Here is a 25,688-nt window from a genome sequence, read left to right as displayed (position 1 = left end):
TCATAAAAATCCATCAGTGTTTTCATGTTTCAAAAAAGTGGCAAAGTGCTGTTGAGGTTTGTCGGCGCTGCAGGCGTCAAGAATCACCGTGCTAAACGTGCCCAAAACCAGAAGCAGATTTATTTAGTTAAATCACGCACCCTAACTGTGGTGCTGAAAACTTCAGTGCATGCCAAAATTGGCCTCCATCCTACAGGGGGGGGATCTATGGATTCATGTCCCAAAATGGGAAAGAAAGCATCTTCAATTTTTAAAAATAAATTTAGAGTACCCAACTATTTTTTTCCAATTAAGGGGAAATTTAGCCTGCCCAATTTATCTAGCCTGCACATCTTTGGTTTGTTGGCATGAGACCCACGCAGACACGGGGAGAATGTGCAAACTCCACACAGACAGTGACCCAGGGCTGAGATCGAACCCGGGTCCTTGGCATCGTGAGGCAGCAGTGCTAACCACTATACCACCGTGCTGCCTAAAAGCATCTTCATTTAAGGAAAGAATATAATTGGAATAAATGGGACCTGTAGGCAAAGAAAGACTAAACTCATCAGGACATACAAAAGTATTTTACAGCTAATGAAGTATTTTAGTGGTGTAGTCACTTTGGTAATACAGGAAACAGCAGACAAATTTTGAAAAAACAGACTCACGAACAGCAATGTGATAATAACCAGATAATCTGTTTTTTCAGTGATGTTGGTTGAGGGATTAATTGCCAGGATACTGGGGCAACGCCCCTGCTCCTTTTCAAAATAGTGCCATGGATATTTTATATACACTCGGATGGGCAAACAGAACTTTTATTTGACATCTCATTCAAAAGATTGGAAGTTAGAGAGAAATAAGGGTACAGAAGGACTGAAAAAATTACATCAAATGCCATAGCTTCATCCCTTCCATCATAACATCTGCTAATATGCATGTTGGCTGCTACTCCTCAGTGACAGAAAAAAAACACTTGAAACACTCTTTTTATAGCTGTCACAGTATTATTCCATATCCCCTCGCCCCTTCAGTCAGCTCCCAGAGTCAGTGTCAGTTGTGTCGAATGAGCAGTGCAGAAAATATGACACTGCAATATAGGATGAGTCTGTGTCATATTGCACTGTGAGAAAGGGTCATGGTGAGCATAAAATAGCTACAATTACTCTGCTCACTGTAGCTGTTACTAGGCTGTAGATCACTTCACATCACATTCTATCTGCATAACCTGAGAGCTATTCCTGACAAAAGGGGCAAGGGGTCACAGAACAATACTTTGTCCAGTATAAAAGATGTGTTTTTCCCCCTAATATTGAGGAGTAATGACTAATGTGCACAGCAGCAGAGGTTATGGTATGCCTGAAGAAGGAGCCGTGCTCCGAAAGCTCGTGTTTGAAACAAACCTGTTGGACTTTAACCTGGTGTTGTAAGACTTCTTACTGTGCTCACCCCAGTCCAACGCCGGCATCTCCACATCATGTGTTTACTGCAGCAGTGAGAGAGACAGGCTTCCAACACTTGAGGAAATGCAACTCGATTTTATTGAACTCTTAACTATCATACATGCTTTAACTGTGGGTTGACACTATGCTGAGTTGACTGGAGACCTGAGGCTAACCTGACCAGACTATCTTACTACCACATGGTGTGTGTTCTAGTTGTTGCTCACAGGCTCTGACTGTCTCAGAGGCTGCATCCCAAGAGAGCGGGAAAACTAATGCCCTCTGGCTTTATAGTGGTCATGTCCTGTCTGGTGATTGGCTGCTGTGTTCTGTGTGTTCATTGGTCATCCTGTGTGTCAATCACTGCCTGTCTGTGCACCATCATATACTTGTGTGTATATTATGACATCTCCCCCCTTTTTTTACTTTTAAAAAATGTGTATAGGTCAATAAATAGTGAGTGTGTGTGTATGAGCCTGACTATATACAAAGTATGTGAACGTATTTACATGGGAAGGTGTCTAGTACAGATAGAGGGCAGACAACAAATTAGGAAGAAACAATATGTACAGATGTGTAAATGGATTACAAGGTAATGCAACATTCAGTCTATAAATTCAGTCTCTGTGTCGGGCGACAAATTCTGGTTGACCGAAAGAGCATTTGGCTCTGTTGAGTCGGAGGCCATGCTCGTGGATCCTATGGAACATTCGTTTGAGGCGATTAATGTGCTCCTGAGGAGTTATGGACCAGACAATGATATAATCGACTTACACTCGCACCCCCTCGATGCTCTCCATCATTTGCTCCATTATTCGGTGGAACACCTCCGAGGCGGAGATGATGCCAAAGGGCATCCGGTTGTAACAGTAACGACCAAATGGGGTGTTAAATGTGCACAGCTTTCGACTAGACGCGTCCAGCTGAATTTGCCAAAATCCCTTGGAGGCATCCAGCTTCGTGAAAAACTTGGCGTGAGCCATTTAGCTGGTGAGCACTTCTCGTTTAGATATAGGGTAGTGTTCCCTCATGATGTTACGGTTCAAATCTTTGGGGTCGATACTAATGCGAAGTTCCCCTGATGGTTTTTTGACACAAACCATGGAGCTAACCCAGCCCGTGGGTTCCGTGACCTTAGAAATAACGCCCTGGTCCTGGAGGTCTTGCAGCTGCTGCTTGAGGTGGTCCTTAAGGGGTGCCGGCACCCGACGCGGTGCATGAACCACAGGTGTGGCATTCGGCTTCAGTAGTATCTTGTATCGGTAGGGGAGTGTGCCCATACCTTCGAAGATGCTGTGGTATTGTGCTATGATGTCATCTAATTGGGTTTGGCCGCTGCCTCAGCGGGCGACATGGTGTGAACTCGCTGCACAAGATTCAAGATTTTGCAGGCCTGAGCACCGAGCAAGGAAGCTCTGTTGGATCCTACAATTTTAAAATGCAGGGTTGCTTTTGAAGAATGATGGGATACCGCAAGCTGGCATGAACCACTAGCAGCAATGGCATTGCCGTTGTAATTGAGGAGCTGGCAGGCTGGTGGAAGAATGCTTGGCTTGACGCGGATGGTATCAAGGTCAGAATTTGAAATGAGGTTCGCTGAAGCGCCGGTGTCCAGCCTGAAGCGTGTGCGAGCCTTGTTGACGGTAAGGATGGCACACCACTCGTCGTCCGGATCAATGCTCATCACTGGGAGTTGTTTCACCTTTTTGGCTGAAAGCATCGTATGCTTGGTGATTATGCCCACCCGGAATGGGGATGTGAGGCCCTCGGTGTCGGGATCTGGAACCATGTTCGGAGTCTGCAACGGGCTGCTGTACTGACCGGGTGTTTCTGTGCTGCGGCTGGGATCGCTGTGTGTTGGGCAGTTGAGCAGATCTGCACAGGGCTACATAGTGGCCAAGCTTGCCACACTGGAGACAGCGTCGAAATTTCGCGGGACATTGCCGCTTTAAATGGGCGGAGCCACAGTTGTTGCACGTCATGGCGCCGACGTCAGGACGCTCCGTGTGCCACCGCGCATGCGCAGTGCGGTCGAACGATGTTCGCACCTGCGCAGTTCGGTCGTCAGCCTCGCCGTCCCTTTGGTCATTGCGCGCATGCGCAGGAGCCTGGGAAAAGCACGCAAAATGGCCGCCCTCATTCAGACTCAGGCCCTGGATCTGTTTTACGGCCTGCATCCGCTCCGCATCATGGGGGCCTTGCCGCACCGTCTCTGCCGCCTTGATATGGGAGTACCGGTTATTAGCGTGCTCATGTAGGACGCAGGTCTTGATGGCAATGGGAAGGGTGAGCTGCTTAACTTTAAGGAGCTGCTGGCGAAGGGGATCGGAGTGGACCCCGAAAACAATCTGGTCGCGGATCATGGAGTCGGAAGTGGAGCCGTAGTTGCAGGACTGCTCGAGGATACGGAGATGGGTTCAGAAGGACTGAAAAGGTTCATCCTTACCCTGAAGCCTCTGCTGGAACACATAGCGTTCAAAGCTCTCGTTGACTTCGATGTCACAGTGGCTGTCAAACTTCAGCAGGACTATTTTAAACTTTGTCTTGTCCGCGCCTTCAGCCAAGGTGAGGGAGTTAAAGATGTGGATAGTGTGGTCCCCTGCTGTAGAGAGGAAGAGAGCAATCCTCCTGGCATCCAATGCGGCCTCGAAGTTGGTGGCTTCAAGATACAGCTGGAACTTTTGCTTGAAAATCTTCCAGTTTGCACCGAGGTTGCCAGCGATGCGGAGCGGCGGGGAGGGCGGGCGCTGTCCATGTTACCGGACGGCTGATCGCTGGTCAAAGGCAGACTATCTCAAGGTAGGTCCGTCAAACTCGAACATAACTCACTGGTGCCATGATGTGTTGGGGAGGCTGGGTCTGCGAGGATTGCGTTTACTGCAGCAATGAGAGAGACAGGCTTCCAACACTTGAAGAAATGCAACTCTATTTTATTGAACTCTTAACTGTCATACATACTTTAACTGTGGTTTGACACTATGCTGAGTTGACTGGAGACCTGCGGCTAACCTGACCAGACTATCTTACTACCACATGGTGGATGTTCTAGTTGCTGCTTACGGGCTCTGACTGTCTCAGAGGCTGCATCCCCAGAGAGCGGGAAAACTAGTGCCCTCTGGCTTTATAGTGGTCGTGTCCTGTCTGGTGATTGGCTGCTGTGTTCTGTGTGTTCATTGGTCATTCTGTGTGTCAATCACTGCCTGTCTGCACTCCATCATATACTTGTGAGTATATTATGACAGTTGACAGTTGATTATGTGAAACAGTTGAAGAATGGAGGGGGTCGTGAAGAAGTGGGTGCAGTTTTAGCCCTTCTATGTAACTCACTCTGAATTATGCAGCTTCCATAGCTTTGCATCATTCTCTTTGTCTGGTGTATGTTTGACAGAGCATGCGGATGGTGGAATGTTCCAATACTAGCCTCTAACACCACCAAAGTACGCAGAACACTTCTAAAATGGGAGCTAGCAGCTGTCCTCAGGGATTCCTGGCATTTGAAGAACTGTGGAGATTGGCACATTGCAGCTGGACATGTCACAGCAGCCGCCAGACAGCATGGGTTATAAATAAAACAGTTGCAGGGTCATCTGGCAGCATTATATTTCTTTATAAAGGTGGAATAATGTGTATTAGGAAAGCACAAATAAGGGCAGCACAGTGGCGCAGTGGTTAGCACTGGGACTGCGGCGCTGAGGACCCAGGTTCGAATCCCGGCCCCACGTCCGTGTGGAGTTTGCACATTCTCCCTGTGTCTGTGTGGGTGTCACCCCCACAACAAGATGTGCAGGTTAGGTGGATTGGCCATGCTCAATTGCCCCCTAATTGGAAAAAAAGATAATTGGGTGCTCTAAATTTATTTAAAAAAGAAAAAAAAAAAGGAAAGCACAAATATGGAAACCTCTTGCTGCTAACTGGGAGAGATTTGCTCTGCTGCATTGCTACTCTTCATAATTAAACATTCAGCATTTTATCAATCCAGGCAGGGAAAGCTGCAATAGTTTTTCTGGGTGAGTTGTCCAGATAACATTGCACTTTTTCTGCATCTTGCAGCATGGAGACATGGGAGATAATTTTCAACTCGCACGTGGGCAGTGCAATCCCACAATGGAACAAGCTGGTAAAGGAAATTGTCACAGCCTTATCACTTCAAGACGACATCTTTAAGTTATTTCCATCGAAAAGTTTTCATTATCACGATTACCATTTCAACAGGTCATGCCTGGTTTGGCTAGTGGAACGTATATAAACATTGACGGAATACAGATATTAGTTTGTGATGCTGACGTAGCTAACAAGTAGGCTTCAAATGAAGTTACTGTGAAAAGCCCCTAGTCGCCACATTCTGGCGCCTGTTCGGGGAGGCCGGTACGGGAATTGAAGCCTCGCTGCTGGCCTGCCTTGGTCTGCTAAACCAGCCTCTGTAAGTGGAAGCCCCCACCCCCCCAATAGGTTTTATTACCTGTTGCCCTCTTTTCCAGTCTGCTTGAGGGTGGGGGACGGGGACGGGGTGCGGGGGGGGGGGGGGGGGGGGGGGGGCAGGACTGTCGGTGGTGGGGTGTAGAGAAGAAAGTAGTTAAAAATCACTGTGCATGGTTTTTGTCCAAGAAGGTTGTGACCGTTTAACAAACATTTTATTATTATCCATATGTTGTTGAAGTTAGAAGGAAGAGTGATGAAATACATCACTGGAAGCTGCTGAAGGTGACCTTTTTGGGGAAGTCACAGGCCTTCACATAGTTGTTTATGTTGTATGGTTTGGACTCCTATCCCAAGAAAGAGGTGATGTTGGGTGGCCTTGTTTACATAAAAATGAGAACATTTGGCATAAGTGTATAAACATTAAAAGCCATAAAAGAGTAATAAAATAGATGAAAAAAATATATAAAACAGCTGAATCATTTGACTTCATTTTATTTTCCTGACATGGTATTTTTTTTCAGATTTTACATACTGTGACTTTAGTTGGTCCTCAAAACATGGGGCTTTCAGAAGGATTAAATGAGCTCAGTATTACCATTCACTGAAATATTGGGCGTGTTATTTTCTTTCTGGATTTGCAAATTTAAGTTGTAAACTAAAATTATCAGTTTTTAATTTAATTAAAGATTTAAGATTCAAGCATCAAAGTGTACAGCAGCATGGTGTTAAGACCGATCCCAGGTGAGCTTCCCGAAATTTGATAACCCGGTCAAGATCCCTCAATTTGTTATCCTCCGTCACCTTGGTGGGATCTATTTTGGCACTAGTCCACAATGTGTTAAAAACCTGGACGAGGATATCCAGTTGGGATGCCTCCTAATTGTACTGCTCAGGGTGAGGAAGGATGAACTGGCTTCCTTTCTTTATTCAACCCCTCTCTGTTGATTGAAATAAGATTAATCAAAAGAGGATGCCAATGCCAATATTTATGTTTTAGAAGGAGCCAATTGGGGCAGCACGGTAGCATTGTGGATAGCACAATTGCTTCACAGCTCCAGGGTCCCAGGTTCGATTCCGGCTTGGGTCACTGTCTGTGCGGAGTCTGCACATCCTTCCCGTGTGTGCGTGGGTTTCCTCCGGGTGCTCCGGTTTCCTCCCACAGTCCAAAGATGTGGAGGTTAGGTGGATTGGCCATGCTAAATTTCCCGTATTGTCCTAATAAAAAAGTAAGGTTAAGGGGGGGGTTGTGGGTTACGGGTATAGGGTGGATACGTGGGTTTGAGTAGGGTGATCAAGGCTCGGCACAACATTGAGGGCCGAAGGGCCTGTTCTGTGCTGTACTGTTCTATGTTCTATGTTCTAAAGGAATGAAAATGATAAAAAAACATGTATATATATTCATACAGATCAGAAATGAGAATTAAGTTCAAAAAGAGTAAGTAAAAAAAAAAACAAAACAGTCCTTGTGAGGCGTATAGATGATGATGCATTGTGGATGTTGTGATTCGTGATTTTGGTAGCGCTGCCAGCAGCAGGTGAATGGGCGGGATTCTCCGACCACCCGCCGGGTTGGAGAATCACCGGGGGAGGGGGTGCGTGAATCCCGCCGCTCCGACGCCGGCTGCCGAATTCTCCTGCGCCGGTTTTGGGGAGGGGACGGGGATTGCGCGTGCCGGTCGGGGGCCGTTGACAGTGGCCCCCCTGGTAATTTTCCGGGCCCCGATGGACCGAGCAGCCGCCCGTTTTCAGCCAGTCCCGCAGGCGTAAAATGGAGATGGTCCACACTGGCGGGACCTGGCTTGGAGGGCGGTTAGCGGGGTCCTCGGTGGGGGGGGATCCAGCCCTGGTGCGGGTCCCCACGGTGGCCTGGCCCGCGATCAGGCCCACCGATCTGCGGGTTGGCCGGTGCGTGGAGGCACTCTTTCCCTCTGTGCCGGCCTCTATAAGGCTCCGCCATGGCCGGCATGGAGAAAAAACCTCTGCTCATGCGCAGGAAACATGCTGGCGGTTCTGCGCATGCGTCAGAATGCGCTGGCAGTCCTGTGCATGCACCAACTCCGGCTGGCCGGTGGAGGCCCTTTGGCGCTGGTTGGCGTGGCACCAACCCCTCCAGCGCCGGCCTAGCCCCCGGAAGTGTGGAGGATTCCGCAACTTCCGGGCGGCCTGGCGCCAGAGTGGTTCATGGCGCTCTTGGCGCCGGTACAGGCCGCCCCGCCGATTGCGGGAGAATCCCGGCCCATATTCCAATAACGCTGACTTCAGCAGGCGAGTAGTTGGCTGCAAGACTGCAGTGTTCTGCAGTTTGGCTGAGAAGCTTCCCTTTTTTCTTTCCAGCTGTGGGGCTGGATTCTCCGGTCACCGACGCCGAAAACGCGTTCAGCGATCAGCCGGAGAATCAAAGTTCCCGACCAAATCGGTGGCGCCGCCGCTTTCGCGATGCTCCACCCCCTCCAAAGCAACATTGCCTGAGGCCCACCCCCGATGCTCCGCCCCTGACTGGCCAAGATACTGACAGCATTGGTCATGTGTGGTCTTATCCATCAGGAACTCAACGTGGTGGCTGAGGACTCAGTCCAACGCCACCACAGTCGGGGGAGGGCTGATCCGTGGGCAGGGGGGATCGTTATCAGGGGCTGGGGGCACTGTGAGGGGGTGATCCAGGGCATGCGAGCCGCCCAAAGGGGGGTCACTATTTTGTGGGCCGTGTTCGCGAACGGTCTCCACCATGTAGCATGGCGCAGCCGCTGCAGGCAACCAGCGTGCGCATGCGCGGCTACGAACCCGGCAATTCTCCTGACCATACGCTGCCGGCATGCTAGCCCCCAGCCAAACGGAGGATCAGTGGCTGTTTTATGCCATTTTCTCTGGCGTAAAACGCCACTATTCCCATGCCGGCATGGGGACAAAGCCTAAGAACTGGAGAATCCAGCCCGTGGTCTTTTGCTGACTCGGCTTACTTCAACAATCGGAGCGATAGATATACCTGCAGAAAACTTTTAACCATTGCCTGAATTTACATCCTCAGCCACCTTGGGCTTGTATGTCCATTTACATAAACTCACAGGTCTTATTCAAAGTTCATTATTTGCGGACGTAATTCAGTGCTTCTCCATAATTATGGCATTGGTTAGCATATGAACCAACAGAGGTAGGTTCACATTTTGAATGGATATCTTTGTCAGAATTAGACTTCTAAGCCTTATGTTTCGTCTTTGTAATAGCAGTTAGGATATTTGTACTTCTACTTGTTGCTCTCCTTACCCCATTTTTGTCTGGATAGTGCTGTAAAAATGCTATTTCTAGCATTATTTTTTTATTTTGTATTTCTAATATTTTCAGCTTCTTTCTTATTATCTTGTTGGAAGGTTTCCTCTACAAACAGTCAACCTATTGCATTTTTATTGAATAAATAAGGCAGAACAGATGAAGGAAATTATATAAGTATGGAGTATATGAAACTTTCAAAGAAACTGACAATACCACAGACGAGAATTATGGCAAACGTACTAACATATGGAATTGAAATAAGGAAATGTGGTCTTAACCAGATGATAGAATTGCAGAAAGCAGGGCAGGAATATTTCCGAGCTCGTCTTAGGAAATGAATTGCTCTTGAAGTGTAGTTTTATTTTGTGGGGAAATGTGTCAGTAAATTTGTGTAAATCAACTTTTCACAATAGCAGACCCAAAAACTGATCACTAATCTACTTTTGGTTGAGGGAATAATGTTGGCGAGACCACCAGCAGAAGTCTTCAACTCTTCTTGAATACAGCGTGAGGCATTTTATATCTACAGGCAGATGGCTCCTTGATTCAATGTGCTGGATTTTCAGAGACTCAGGAAGACACTGTGGACCTTTAAAAATGGCAGACGGGTTCTTGATGTGAAGTCCTGTCCCCCATTTCCGACAGATCCAATTTTTACTGGCAGTTCACAGAGATGGGAAACCCAAGCTCAGCAGAGCCATTTAAACAGACCCCATTTAAAAAAAAAAATGAATTTAGAGTACCCAATTATTTTTTTCAATTAAGGAGCAATTTAACGTGGCCAATTCATCTACCCTGCACATCTTTGGTGAGCCAGTGGGTACGACTCTACTCTGTCCCCACCTGCATGTCTCTGGAGAAAACATTAGGCCTAATAGGGTCCTTTAAACTGATGTGACCTGCCAAGTTGGGAAATTTCCTGACTTTTTCTATCGTTATCCCAGGAATATTTCCATTGGCCTCACAAATGTAGGACAATGTGACAATGTCAACTAAGCCAGTGTTCCACAGTGTTCATTAATTGAATCATGTAGTTTTACTGAGTGGGTTGTAATTAAAATTAAGGGCATTTATAAAAAAATTAAAAACCTCCTGGGATGCATATTAGATTTTGCACCTGAAGACTGGAAGTATGAATTTCTAAAAATAACACTTTTACCTCTTGTTCCTGAATTCAATGGGAAGAAAGTTGTATAGATTGTAGATTTCGAAGATGCTGGTCTTTCCTATGCCAGAACTCTGTCTTTCTTTTTCTCTCTCTCTTCAGATCAGAGGGAAAGATTCAGATTACCAGCCTACTCAATGATTACAATTCGAGAACTGTGGAAGTATTGCTTGAGTATATCTGAAACCATCTTTTATATCAGAAGCACAAAATGTAAATGTTGTCACAGTCCCAGAGGACCTTAGGCTGCTCTCTCTTTTGAGGGATCACTAGTGGTGATTTGACATGAGGGTCACCACACCTCAGGCGATAGGAAAGGTTGAGAAGGCAGGGTCTTCATCAATAATCTCAGCTAATACGGGAATTGAACCCGCACTGTTCCGTACCATGAGCGAAAACAACAACTATTGTGGCTGCACTTCAGTCTTTTGAATTAAGACAGAAAGTAAGACCATTTCTGAAGCTTTACAGATCGCTGTGAAATAGTAGAATCATTGGAACTTTATTTCTTGAACTTTGAACGGAAATTGAGAACATGAGAGTTTATTGGGCTATGGTCAGTTGAAGACATCAGGAGCACGCATTGGATTATGAGAAATCTATCAATTGCATTTTCTATTCCCCCACTGGGCTAGTTGCACAGTGGATAGTACTGTTGCTTCACAGGCCCAGGGTCCCAGGTTCGATTCCCGGCTTGGTCACTGTCTGTGTGGAGTCTGCACGTTCTCCCCGTGTCTGCGTGGGTTTCGTCCAGGCGCTCCGGTTTCCTCCCACGAGTCCCAAAAAAAAACGTGATGTTAGGTGAATTGGACATTCTGAATTCTCCCACTGTGTACCCGAACAGGCGCCAGAATGGGGTGACTAGGGGCTTTTCACAGTAACATTATGGCAGTGTTAATGTAAGCCTACTTGTGACAATAAAGATTACTTTTATCTTAAAAGGAGAGGGGGTGCAGATACAATCATTTTGGGATGCCCTTTGCGGCTCAGGGGGAAGCCCCCAAGGATAACAACCCCTTTCTTCCTATCTGCCTGCTCCACCTTGCTCCCCCACTCCCTAGACTGCTCAAACACTCCCTGTCCAAGATCCTAGACTTACCTGGCTCTGAGATCCATGGGACTGATGGAGCTGCTGCCAATCTAATTCCCCAGTTAGGGGACAGAAGTCTCGCATTGCTCTAATTTAGCTGCAGGGTGGGCTGACATGGAACAGGTCAGCTCCCCTTCGGCATTACTTCCAGCACCATCCGCACCTCTGTAGTAGTCTGCCCTGTGACTTGCCTCTTGGGACCTCAGTATAATTTCCCCAAGTCTTTTTGTTCTCCTCCAACCACCAAGCCAGTTTTGTGGAATGTCTATGCCTGTTAGTTGTTTTTGGCTACACTCTATCATGCTACCTCTATAAATTGTACCATCACAACCACTTTGATACAGTAATTTTCAATTATGAATACAAATGCTACTGGTGGTTTCCATCAATTCTATGAATCAGACACATTAGTAATGTTGTCTGTTTACTCCGCACTTTATTTGCCCTGGATCTATAGAGATTTTTGGGTGATTAAGGTGCATGATGTTTATTAATTAAAGTACTTTGGTTTTATGATGAGTAAAAGCAACTCTATAAAGTAATCTGTTCAGACCAGCTGAACTATGTTCTTGGATTGATGTCATGCAACTCTTCAATTTTTAATCTGTATATTGAACAAGTGTTCTCCCATGTGTTTTGTTTTAAACTGCTGCAGAGGCAAGAATGGCATATTTCCTTCACTTCAGTAAGAGTTACTCTAATGCACTGTTAGTTCTGACATATTGTACAAATCTAATTTTCAGAGGTAGACAAGGCTCCAAAGACTTGCAGTGAAGTTTTGAGGAGGTCCATAATTCGCTGCATAAATTACTTAACATTCTATGTTGATATGATAATTCATAGAATCATAGAATTTGCAGTGCAGAAGGAGGCCATTCGGCCCATCGAGTCTGCACTGGCCCTTGGAAAGAGTACTCTACTTAAGCCCATGCCACCACCCTATCCCTGTAACCCAGTAACCCCACGTAAGGTTTGGACGCTAAGGGCAATTTATCATGGCCAATCCACCTAACCTGCACATCTTTGTACTGTGGGAGGAAACCGGAGCACCTGGACTACCTATTCAGTTTAATAAAACCAGCATGACGTTTAGTGGCAGAAGTGGACATGGCCTTGTATTTCCCAATGAGAGTACAGCAGGAAGCTGTATTGTATGAACATTGCCAGACACCTTTTTAGCAAGGTTTGCCCAGATCAAATCTTTATTTTTTTGGAAGGCTGGGGTAGTTTCTCCCCTCTTTTGCCACAAAGTTAGCAGTAGGCCCCATAGGATTTCTCATCCCTTAAAATTAATGACTGAAAGATTCTGTGGTGATTGCTAATCTCTCAACCCTAATTCCCAGTAGGTATACCCGCCGTAGGAAGCTGAGTTCCAGGGCGGAACATTACACCTTAAATATATTCATTGTGTTAAATTTCAGCGGACTGCACATGGAGATTAGTAGAATAGTCATGGGCAGAAATTTACCTTCACCCTCTGGCAAGTGGAAGGACAGCTGTAAAATTCCTCGGATAGCCTCCCCCTAGATTCGCGCTTGCTCCGACATCGCTTCAATTTTATGCTAGGACAAGTGAGGCGCAGGCCGGCCCACCCACTCTTAACCCAGCCAAGGCCCTTAAGTGGACAATTATTGATCACTTAAGAGCTGTTTCCTGCCCAGAATCAATTTTCAGGCTGGTGGGAGGAATTCAGGGGCAGGGCGGGAAATTCATAAAGTAACTCTGTTCACGCCTTGGGCAGAAAGGGGGGGGTGATGGGATGTCCCCAACAGCAGCCTCTTTTTAACATAATGCAACCTCACCTCCACAAAAGGACCGGCCCCTGCAGGTTCTCCTCTGCCCCTGACCTCTGCAGAAACAACCCACCCCCAGCCTGCCCTCTCTGAGCGTCACCCCCCCTTTACTTCCCCCGAGAGTCTCATAGGCTCTGGGGACCGCTTGCAGTCCCAGTCCTGTCAACACAAGCTTCTGGTGCCTTAGGGACTAGAGACCTGCTGGTCAAACAGATTGGCTGGCTGCTCTCTGAGGTGGGACTTCCGCCCTAGTGAGGTACAGAAATCTCACCTCCAGCCAATTAATGCTTGTCGCGTGTCAAATGGCTTTGGAACAGGCAGTGTTGGTAGAGATGTGCAGAAGGCTGATGAGGTGTGAATTGTGCAAATGTGAAATGTGAATCTGCTGGGACATTTGAAGTAATGCTTTGTTCAAACAACCCCTAATTTTGCTATTCCAAGTGCCTTAATCCACAGTGTAGGAGTAATAGATTTTTGGAGGAGATGTAAGTGTTCTTGAAGGGAGGATAACCTCTGTTTAAGTGTCATTATCTAAAGCTATTTAAATCACCTACCCTTTAAAAAAAGAAGTCTAGGCTGCTGCTATTTGTTAGAGTAGAAAATCACAAGCTGGAATGCATTGATTGACAGGCCACCTGGTATAGCTCAGAAAGAAACATTACAGGTTCCTGTTGTGTCGGTAAACATCATTGTTGACATCTCCCAAGGACTGTTATTACAGATGAGCTTATTATAAATGCTTAGCTGAATTTCAAAAGGTCCAAAAACCACTTATCTCAGCTGGAGGTTGTGTGGGGATGATGGGGGTGATGGTGGGAAAGGAATACTGAATAGATGTTTGTTTGCTTTTACAACAGACTGACCAATTGAAGGGATTTAAAATCTTTGAATGGTTTCCATGAATGACAATTTTTTTCTGCATCAAGCGTGTGAGACAGAGTGCAGTCCTGACTTGATCACATCCCTGCCTGTGTATGACATAGCCCTTTATATTCAGGCATGTCTGCCGAGTCAGGAAATTTTCCGACACAAGCTACATGCCTCTAGCCTTTGTGCATGCGCGGTTCAAAAACTGACACTATCACAAACTTTTCTAAGATTGGCATTTAGACACAGTGATAGGCAAAGTAGAAGGAGTGTTACTGTTCATCTGGCTCTGCAATAACTTGCACACCAGCATTTGATATAAATACTGGATGCTTAAACTGGGAAAGTGTTCCATTCTATAGCATACACTGAACAAAATTGAAAGGTTTCAGAGTAAATTTGAGACAGTGCACATAAGTGTTGGGGTGCAACTTTTATCCTCTGCTCTATTGGGTTCCCAACTGATGCACAGTGATGTGAAAAGATCTCAAATACAAACATTCCTGATCAATAGTTCATGGTGGGAGATCTGAGAGGAAAAATCGGTTATTACAGATGCCAGAGGCATATCATACCACTTAAAAAATATAATTGAAGAAGGGGGGATGGGTAGATGTAATATGGCTAAGGGATGTACAGAAGGGGTTGGGTGGGAAATGTCTAGTTTACCATGTTGATGTTTATGTTATTATTGTTTTGTTTGTTATTGTTATCAATATCAGCCTCCCTGAACAGACGCCGGAATGTGGCGACTAGGGGCGTTTCACAGTAACTTCATTTGAAGCCTATTTGTGACAATAAGCAATTTTCATTTCATTTTTTTTATTTCATAAAAATTTTGCAAATGCTTCAATAAAAATATTTTAAAAATATATATATAATTGGAAAGTTGAACAGATACACTGTTGATGGCAGCATAAGGAGAGATGAGCAGAGTGATTGAATCGCCTTGTCATAATATCCATTGGGGTTACTTTGCTGTCAGAAGGGAGCCATTTGGCACATTGAATCTACACTGGCGCTCCGTGGAGCAATCCAGTTAATCCCACGTCTGATCCCTATGGCCCTGCGAGTTTATCTTTTTCAAGTACCCATCCAATTTCCTTTTGATATCAATGATTGTTTCCACTTCCACCATCATCCGTGAGCAGCACGTTCCAGCTCATTTCCATGTTCTGCATGAAACGTTCTTTGTTGGATGCCCCCTGCATCTCTTGCCCTAGACCTTGAACCTGTGTCTCCTAAATCCTTGTATTATCAGCTAACGGGCAAGTTTTTTGTTGTCTACCTTATCCCAGCCTGTCACAACCTTGTACACCTCTTTTTAAAAATATATATATTTTAAATGTTTCCAATTAGGGGCCAAGGTAATGTGGCTAATCCACATACCCTGCACATCTTTGGGTTGTGGGGGTGAGACCCACGCAGCCATGGGGAGAATGTGCAAACTCCACAAGGACAGTGACCCGGGGCCGGGACCGAACCTGGGACCATGGCACCATGAGACAGTAGTGCTAACCACTGCACCGCCATGCCGCTCCTATCTTATACACCTCTATCAGATCTTCCCGCAATCTTCTTTGCTCTAAGGAGAGCAACCACGACTTTTCGAACTTGATCTTGTAACCATCATTGATGGGGTGTCCTTTCTGGATCAGGGGCAGTCCCGGAAGATAGTACCCCACCTTCCTTCCTCCCCATCTGCACAGCAAAACCCACAAACCTTCACCCCACTCCCTAAGATGCCTGATCCCTCCATGTGCAATTGCCCTGACTTACCTGAATCCGGGGCTTGCAGTCTCGACAGTGCCCACTGCTGAACTCTGACGGCACCGGGACTGCATAAGGTGGCAGCTCCCAAGGGCAGGACTTTTTCCTGGAAGTATATATCACCCTCTTTGTCTCTAATAGGACCCACTCCACCTTTTCCTCCCTACTTATTATTTACCTGCCTGTAGAAGATTTTTGGGTTTCCTTTTATGTTGACAGCCATTTTATTATCATACTCTCTTTACCACCTTTATTTTCCTCTTCACTTTTCTTCTCAACCTATTGATTTGATCTAGTTTTCATTTGGAGAATACATCTGACATGCATTCAAAGCCCTCTCTTCCTGTTTCAATATAATCTTTATCTCCCTCACCATCCAAGGAGTCCTGTTTTTGGTTCCCCAACCTGTTACCCTTGTTGGAATGTCAGAAGCATCTCTTTCTTAAAGAAACCTGTTGTTCCGTTAGAGTTATTGCTGCCAGTTTATGGTTCCATTTTATCCTGACTAGATTCCTTCTCATCACATTGAAATTGGCTCCACTTCTAATTCAGACGTTCTGCTTTAGATTGATCCGTGCTCTCCTCCATTAGTAATCTAAATCTTATGATACGATGTTCATGGATATTTGGGTTTATCCATTAGAGTGCTGAAGAAGCTGTACCCAAGAAAAACATTGGTTGATTGACAACTCTGGCTTACTGAACTCTTTTGTCAATTTCAAATAACTTACTTTCACAAGATAAAGAGATTTAAATTGCTTGCGGTTTCTGCTGTCGATATTTTATAGGGTCTGAATGTTTGACACTTTTATTGGGCTGTCGTGAAAGCAACTTTTATGAATGAATTACTTTTTAAAGCTTCTTTTAATGCATCCTATTGTCAAATGGGCCTGGCTCCAGTACACACCACACGCCCGGCAAACCCTCCCTCATCCGAAACAAAAAACTTGCCTCTTCTGACAATTTCTGCTGAAGCAGTTGCACTGAGGCAGGAAATTTCCTGACTCCTGCCACCCAACTAGAGAATAAAAATCCAGCCCAAACATTCATGCTAGCTACCCTTTGGAAGGGCATTGGCAGGAATTCATTATTGTGCAAGTGCAGCACAATGTCAAATACAGATCAGAAAGCTTTCAATCTCAATCCTTAGTCAATCCTGGGTTAAGCTGACTACTGTTGGTGTATATCCCTGGGCTATGGGGTATGGCAGTGTAGTGGTTGAGTAATTGGACTGGTAAACCTGAGGCCTGGAGTTGTAGAATCTTACTATCTTGTAATAAGAAAAAGTTGGCATCAGTAAAAGTGATCATGAAGTTGCCGAGCTATTGTAAAACTTCACCTGATTCTCTTACATCTTTCAACAAGGAAATCTGTTGTTCAATCTGATCCTGATTGCATTCCCACAATAATATGGTTAAATCTTATCTGCCCTCTAAGACGACATAACAGACAACTCAGCTGTATGAAAAAGTGTGTATAGGTGAGACCCACATCCTGAAAATGAATAAAAAGAAAAAAATTAGCCAAGGGTCACACTCCAGATTTGTATCCCATAACCCACGTTAGAAGATGCATGTGCATGTGTAGATATGGAAATGGGGTGGACCTGTCAGCGACAGCCTGTTGATAGTCACTGTCCAGAATCAGAAGGTTGGTTGCTTGGTGTTGGTGGAACTGTATTCCATTGCCGTTCATTGATTGGAGAAGATACAATAGGGGATATTTAAAAAGAAGAATAAATTAGAAAAAAGGATCAATGGTCATCAGTCAAATGTATGGCTGGCCTGTCTGAAGAATTCAAAATTAAAGTCCTAATGCACTTCCTCCATCAGTTTTTTTTGCTGTAATTGGCTAGTAATTATGGTCTTCCTATTCTGAGTTATCTGTCAATTAGTATGTCAGTGAAAATTCAAAACAGGTCAGGACTGTCTATGTAGAATGTCAATAGCTGTTGGTAACATTACTCATTGCTGGCTATTACTGGTGTAAATCACTGACCTGTCTGTTTAAAGTTATGGGCCAAAGGTGAAATGGATACAATTGCATATAAGAGAGGTAATTGTAATAGAGTGTGTAATGATATATTACAGATGCCTTTGCTTCAGTAAGTGACAATATTTCACATATCACCTTGTGCGTGTTAAATTACAGACAATAATTTCAGCACTCAAGCACCATTCAGAGCGGGACGGAGAGTTGGTGCTAGTGTTGTAGAATGAACGCGACATTTTCCCAACAGCCCTTTGACTGTGCAATCAGAAACTGACTGATTCAATTAGGCATCATTAGGACTGGACTGAAAATAATCATACTCGGTAACTTGAAACTGGTAGGCATAAAAGAGTTCATGATTGTTGCACTGTGCAAAGTTATTTCATACCTTAGTAAATCTGTTGGTTCACAATTCAGTCTTAGATTTTAAGAATCCCAATTGCAACTCCTAGCAATGCTGGGATTAAATTGGTACAATTTTGATGTCCATTGCTGTTAAAGCGAGAAGGGTTAAGCTTCAAAATGCTGGTTCAGATTCCGTTGCTTTTGGGAATGCAATGCGTAGAGCCTCAGGGACTATATAAGATATTTTAACTTGCTGAGCCAGGAGTGCAGATTCTACAGCAAAATTCCTCTCCCAGTTAAGATGAGCACCCCATTGGAACTACATTTAAGAGTGAAGTGCAATTAGTGTGGATATTTTCAAACCAAAATCAGTGGTTTTCACTCCAAATGAGCAAACCTTTCAGGATTAATTTTCTATTCTGAGTGTGAAAGGGGTGGAATTGGTACACAGGGGGCTTATATCTGCTACTCTGGTCTAAGGTGACATCACAATATTTCCTGTGGTTGGGTGATCTTGTTTCTGCAGATGTATTCCTGACCCATATTGACTGTGCCCCATCACCAGCTGAGATTGGAAAATTGCATTGTGAAATAATTTAGGTAAAACTATGTGACTCGTTAACCATAAGTTACGAAAGGCTATCTTGCTGCCTGGACATTGGGAAAATATCTTTAAAGCTGTATGGGAAAAATCAATGACCGGCAAGGTATAGGTGGAAGCAGTAACTCTCCAAGGTTCCTTAGACAGCACCTTCCAAACCCATGAACACTGCCATCTAGAAGGACAAGAGCAGAAAATACCTGGGACCCCACCACCTGGCGATACCCCTCCAGGTCACTCACTATCTTGACTTGGAACTATATCACCGTTCCTTCACCGTCACTGGAACAAAATCCTGGAAGCCCCTCCGTAACAACACTGTGGGTGTACCTTCAATTCAGTGACTGCAGCGGTTCAAGAAGGCAACTCATCACCACCTTCTGAAGGGCAACTAGGGGTGGGCAAAAGATTCTCCCCCAGTCAGCGACGCCTACATCCTGTAAATTAATTTTTTTTAAAGGCCATGTTGTGACTGGAAAAGTGATGAAACAGAACAGCATCCAAACTCTTCGTGGATCCTTGGTGAATATGCTGCTGCACAGGCTGAGTGTGAAGAAGCTTCTCTTGTCTTTTAATGGTATTTCAGAGCAGTCTCAACAATGTTTAGCACTGAGGTATTCCAACATGAATTGGTGGCCACGTTTAATGCTGTCTAAGTTACCAACCTGACATTTGGTACAGAAATGGCCAAAGCAGGCTTACTTCAGTGTATGATGTACCACTCACACAGCTTGAGTATGCATGCCACAAATGGCTCTGGAGCAAACTTTACACAATAGCTAAAGCACAGAAATGGGCATTTAGCCAACTGGCGTTAATGTGGTTTTTATACTCCAAACAGGCCTCTTTATACTCTGATCACTTCTTCCCACTGCCCACCCATCCATACAGTCATGATATGATCACGCCTTCAGTGGCCATCAAATCTTAGAGTGAGACATGAATTTGGAGCTTCTAACTCAGAAGTAAGCATGCTGCTAACTGCACACAAGACTTCCCATTCCAATTCTATTACAATCCTTCCTGCACCTTCCAATCTGAATTCCTCTTGTCTAGTTTTCAAACTCTTGCACAGGATTATAGAACCATAGAATTGCTACAGTGCAGAAGGAGGCCATTCGGCCCATTCAATCTGCACCGACCCTCAGAAAGAGTACCCTACCTATCCCCACAACCCCTCCTAACCTGCCCATCTTTGGACAATAAGGGGCAATTTAGCATGGCCGTTCCATCTATTTTTGGACTGTGGGAAGAAACCGGGAACCCGGAGGAAACCCACACGGACATGGGGAGAAAGGGCAAATTCCACACAGTCACCCAAGGCCGGTATTGAACCCGGGTCCCTGACGCTGTGAAGCAGCAGTGCTAACCACTGTGCCAAGGTGCCACCCCAACAGAACTGCCCCAACCAAAATCATGAATGGTTCTGCAACTGTGACAGTGATACATTATCTCTCTTTGCCTTCTTTGATCTCTTCTCATTTTTTCATAAAGTCAAGCGCAACATTCTTCCTTTGTCCCACCCTTGGAGCAGAGCTTTCAGCTGCCTGGGTCCAGCAATCTATAATGAACTCCCTTAGCCCCTCGGTCTATTCCGTTGCACCTTCCTCCAGGGTAAACCTCCTTATAACCCACCTCTTCAACCAAGCTTTAGGTCACCTTTCTCAATATTTTCTTTCCTGAATTCACATTCCTTTCCCATATATCTTCTAGGTAGCACCTTGGGAGACTTTTGTTTTGAGTTTACTACATAAATGGAAGTTGTTATGAGGTGACTCAGACACGGCTTTTTTCATCCAGTTCCATTTCAACATGTTGTGCTGTGATTTGGGTGTTTTCAACAACACCCAGCATTAAGATATTAGTAATTTGACAAATGACACTGCAATTGGTTTAGGTTACCATTAGATGCTATGAATATTCATATGGCTGAATAAACAATTGACAGAATTTTACATTCAGGCAGCGTGAGGATGTTCCTCCCAGTCAGCCGTAAAATTGCATGTGGTGACGATAGAATCAGGTTCCCAATGTCCTAACACCTGAACCTGATATTACGGAAGATGAGCAGGGCCAAAAATCAGAAGTCCATCTACCTTCCAAGTCAGGCCAGGTATCACCTTGTTGAGGCAATTTAATTATCAATTTAACACTATTTTTTGGAGCCCACGCAATTGAACGGTTGATGCACAGGCTTCAAGGGTGGGCAGAAATTATGAGTAGGTGGTGAAAAGTGCACCAAGCTAGGATAAAAAACATCAGCAGAAGAACAAAGTGAAGAGTTGGAGATTGCAGCTGAGACTGGAGGAAAGGTGAGAGACGTTGTGCTCAGAGCATTTTTAACAAATGGCTGCGGTTGAGCTAGTGAAGGGTTCAATTAAAGAGTTATTGGGAAGGGGGACTTGAACCAAGGAGGGACCATCACAGTGTAGGCTGAAACAAAAGGGGCATTGGAGTCAGGGGAACAGTCCATTCCAGTGGAGGCTCCTTAAGGGAGGAGGAGGAGGGAAGCTGGGCCAGGGGCATCAGTAATCATGTGCATCATGGTGACTTTGAAAGACCAGAAGATCTGCAAGAGGAGCGTGGGCCGGGCTGCTCATGGAGAAGATGTTACTCAGAAAGAAAGATGTGCAGGCAGTGCTCAAATTACCTCCAGATGATAGAACGGCAGTATTGTCGAAGGCAACATTTCCCAATAGATGCGGTTACAACTATTTGTAAGATGCTTAGAAGGGAGATAAGTTCCAACGTCATGGGTGGTCACCAATGCCTATGGCAAATGTAGTTCATGATTGCCATAAATCTCTGTGCCTCAGGATCCTTTCAAGAATCAGCAGATCAAGATCTTGCAATCATCAGCTTACCATTGAATCAAAATAGTAACAGATGCATTGTTCAGGAGAGTGGAAACCTCCATAACGTTTACCACTGATGATGAAAGCTAGCCAAAAAGAACAAGAGACTTAGGAGCCATTGCACGATTTCCTAAAGAGCAATCTTCATGTGGCGATTAAGGCAGCTGGGAACCAGCCAGGGATGCTTGTGAATGGAAAGAATTTTGTTTCCTGAGTGTGCAGATAGTATGTGATCACTGTCTGTGCATCCTGCGGTTATGTATGTGGTACCCTGGGAATAGGCATGATGCTTATATCCTGAGGTACACCCAAACGCCACAGCTGTTTGGTCCCCAGTGCAAATAGATGTCTGGTTAATAGGAGACTAACCTACCCTTTAAAGAGGTCATTCATGATGGTCATCAGGGATCCATGCTCTGAGGCAAAGACACCCATAAAAGGTGACAATCATTTAATAACGTGCATATAACATGAGACTCAGCAATACATGCCCAGTAATCACCTGTGATGACATAGCGGTGTCTGTAGTGTCTTCTTCATTAATTTATGGGTGCTGTACCGTGCTGCTCCACCATCGCTGCCAGCTGCACTGAAGGCAGCCTGCTGACCTTGATGCCCCATTGGCCTGAATGATCTTGGCAGGTGTTCTGTGGCTGCCTGAAGCCATGAAGACCCTGATATTGTAGGGGTCTTCTACATAGTGACTCTTTCACCGTGGTATCCTGAGACACTGGCAGAGAGGCAAAGATGGCGCTGTCACCATCTAAGGTGCCCTGAAGAGAGTTGCCGGTAACAGACAACTGCTGTTCATCTGTTAGTGTGATGAACAATTGGCCCTCGCTGCTTACCTGAGGCGAATCTGGACATAGTAGAGACCCTGGGTGAGTTTTCCATCTCTCACCGTGCCAGGGTAGCAGGCTTGAACACGTACCCAGAAACCCCTGACTGAGTTGTTGGATCTGGGCCCTTGATGACAGCCACCTTTTTCTCGATGGAGGAAGCCATCAATTCAGTAGGGAGCAAGATTGCTATGCCCATGGCCTGGAAGAACTGCTCCACTGCCCTTGCCAGGGGGTGCAGAACTTCTGGATGCTCTGCCAGGTCTTCATGCTCTCCTTTATGTTGGACATTCAACATCTGACACCTCATAGATGACTCCAGAGGTTCATCATCTGCCTAGGGCTCAGGATCTTCGAGGTCTCGCACATTTCTCTGGACAATAACACAAATGTGTTCTAATGAACAATGAAGAGATAGACAGTAAAATTAACTGCACCTTGGACAGAAACCGACAACATGTCACACTTGTTACAGATGTGATCATTTCCACACATTACAACACATACCCCAATGCATCCTTTGTCCCAGTGACACTCCCTCACCCCTCGTGCTGATACGGGTTTCCAAGGATATTCATCGCCAATCCTAACTCAGGCCTCTCCTCTTCTAACCCATCTGGCTCCCTGTGATTGGTCAGATCCAGGAAGTCCTCCTCCAGGTTCATTAGCATGGCTAGGTTTTAAACTCCTCCATCTCCTGCAAAGACAATGGAAGAATGATGAGCCCCATATCAGAGGTAGACACCCCCAATCTCTAGTGTGCCTGTATTACGCATCATGGCGCTGTTCACTTTGAAGTTCCCCTTCCAAGCCATCATTTCCCAACCCCCCTGAATCTTGCAGGATGCTGAGATCCCTTCAGTTAGCATTGTGGGTGTGTGTGGATTATTCATCTGCACCCCTTGTGATTACTCCCATGTGCGCCACAAGCATACCCTCCAATTGTTGTGCGGGAACAATGACAGTTTCAATCCTCATTCACTCTGATGGAGAAGAAATTCAGTGACCCCTTTGCTGCATTGTAGCCATGACTTATGGACAGCCCCATGGCTATTGGCATTGACCTCCATCCAGGCTTTCTTGATCCGATATGGGTACCTCCAATTTCCATCTTATGGGAAATTTTCCCGCCATTTGGTAACAGCCTGGAGGATGACATGCAGGGGGATATAATTCGACCATTTGGTCATCAGTGAGCGTTCGTCTAACATTGCTGCTGATTGGATGGTTTGGTTGTCTTTCCCCAAGCCCTTGTGGGATGTGAAGATTTGTCCTCAGTAACCAGTGGTTTTGAGTGCTTCAGGAGCATTCTGCCTGCCTCTGAACGTCAGTGCCTGTCCCTGGACTGTGCTCAACACGTCTCCCTCAGGCCTTCCCTTGTACTGTAGACTGCAAGCAACCCTTTCATCATCTGTTGGCAGTTGCGTCTGTCTGTGTACCCAACCCTGTCCCTCCCTTCCAACCCACTCTGGGCCTATCATTCACCAGGGGTCCCACCAGTTGGCTGTTAATTAGCTGGTTAGCACTAAAAACTGATCCTGAGAAGTCTCGCTCATTGAACAAAAGTTTGATTTAAATGTAGGCTTTTTATTGAATGTCACTCCATTGGTTAAATACATTTCATTTTGTTTAAATGGATTTATACCTTGGGCTTGATTCTCTGTTATTGGGACTATGTTATTGGGACTATGTGAAACTCCACAGTTATTGGCGTCATAACTGTGGAGTTTCACGCCAGTTTTGGGCCACATATTCCTTGCCCTGCAGGGGTTAGCAGGGACCCGGCATAAATCTAGCAACTTTTGCTGCAGATATGGGCCCCCGCACTTCCGGGTCGAGGCCGCGCATGCGCGTGGCGACGGCATCCAGCGGCCATGCCGTGCTCCATGGCGAACTTGGACTGCGGAGCTGGACCCTGCGAATAGACCCCCGATCGGCCGCGCGCTTGACCCTGTACAAACATTCCCGGCCGCATATAAGGCCCCGCCTGCACTCCGATCGGCCCGCTCCTGACCAGGGTGGCCGTGGACTCAGTCTGCAGCCGCCACGCTAGTTCCCCGACCGGCTGGACCACATTAGATCCACGCTGTCGGGACTTAGGCGGTCGCGGGTGGAGAATGGCGGAGCAGGCCTCTGGCAATGGCCCCACGTAGGTCCTAGGCGGCACGGCCACTGTGTCCGTTTCACTGACACCGTACTCTCCAAGTACACCGCTTTTCGGGGCCCGCAGAATCGGGGACCAGCGGCGGTCCCGATTCCGTGTGGGAAAATTAATTCTCCACCCCCGCGCAGGCTGAGATTTTGCCGTCGGGGTGCGGAGAATCCAGCCCCTTCTGTCACTCATTGCGACATGGTGGGTCTTCAAAATCCCAGAGGCTTTCAGAGCCTCCTGTTGAGCCCACCAGGATCTGCCATTTAGACTTAAGGGAAATTATAGGATGTACACAGCAGCTTCAATAAGTTTCTTCCTTTTCTATCGATCTGCTACAAACTTTAACCATTCAGTGAAAAGGACACAGGGCCGGAATCCTCCAGTCGTTGCGATTCAATTTTCCTGCTGGCTGCACAGCCCCGCCAGCGGGTTTCGCGATGACGTTGGATGGTTACAATGGAAAATCCTGTTGACAATCGGCGCGACGATAGAATCCACTGCCAGCGAACATGCACGGCTGAAAAACACACAGCCGGCAGACCGGAGAATCCCGCACAATGGGCAGGATTCTCCCCTACCCGGCGGGGCGGGGGGTCCCGGCGCCGAGGAGTGGCGTGAACCACTCTGGTGTTGGGCCGCCCCAAAGGTGCGGAATCCTCCGCACCTTCAGGGGCTATGCCAGCGCCGGAGTGGTTTGTGGCCGTGCCAGCCGGCTGGCGGGGAAGGGGCTTGGCACAACGCCAACCGGCACAAAGGGCCTCCGCTGGCCGGCGTGAGTTGGCGCATGCGCCGGAGCGCCAGCGTGTGCTGACGTCATCCCAGCGCATGCACAGGGGGGGTATCATCTCCGCGTCGGCCTTCGCGGAGGACCACACCAGCCGATGCGGAGGAATAGAGTGCCCCCACGGCACAGGCCCGCCCACGGATCGGTGGGCCCCGATCGCGGGCCAGGCCGCCATGGGGGCAACTCCCGGGACCAGATCCCCCTGCACCACCCCCGAGGACCCCAGAGGCCGCCCACGCCGCCAGGTCCCGCCGGTAAGGACCTGTTCTAATTTACGCCAGCGGGACCGGCAAAAACATGGGTGGCCACTCAGCCCATCCTGGGC

The 25,688-nt window shown here is 46.4% G+C and overlaps 1 protein-coding gene across 2 annotated transcripts in view; it reads left to right on the top strand.

Moving 5' to 3' along the window:
* The window catches only part of LOC119962960 (LIM and calponin homology domains-containing protein 1-like), a 502,229-nt gene that overhangs the window by 16,193 nt on the left and 460,348 nt on the right, over window positions 1-25,688 (top strand). The window lies entirely within an intron of this gene.

The sequence above is a fragment of the Scyliorhinus canicula genome, chromosome 3, assembly GCF_902713615.1.
Source record: "Scyliorhinus canicula chromosome 3, sScyCan1.1, whole genome shotgun sequence".
In the NCBI taxonomy this organism is placed as follows: Eukaryota; Metazoa; Chordata; class Chondrichthyes; order Carcharhiniformes; family Scyliorhinidae; genus Scyliorhinus; species Scyliorhinus canicula.
The sequence above is the reverse complement of the archived record's forward strand: the minus strand, read 5'-3'. Positions and strand labels throughout refer to the sequence as shown.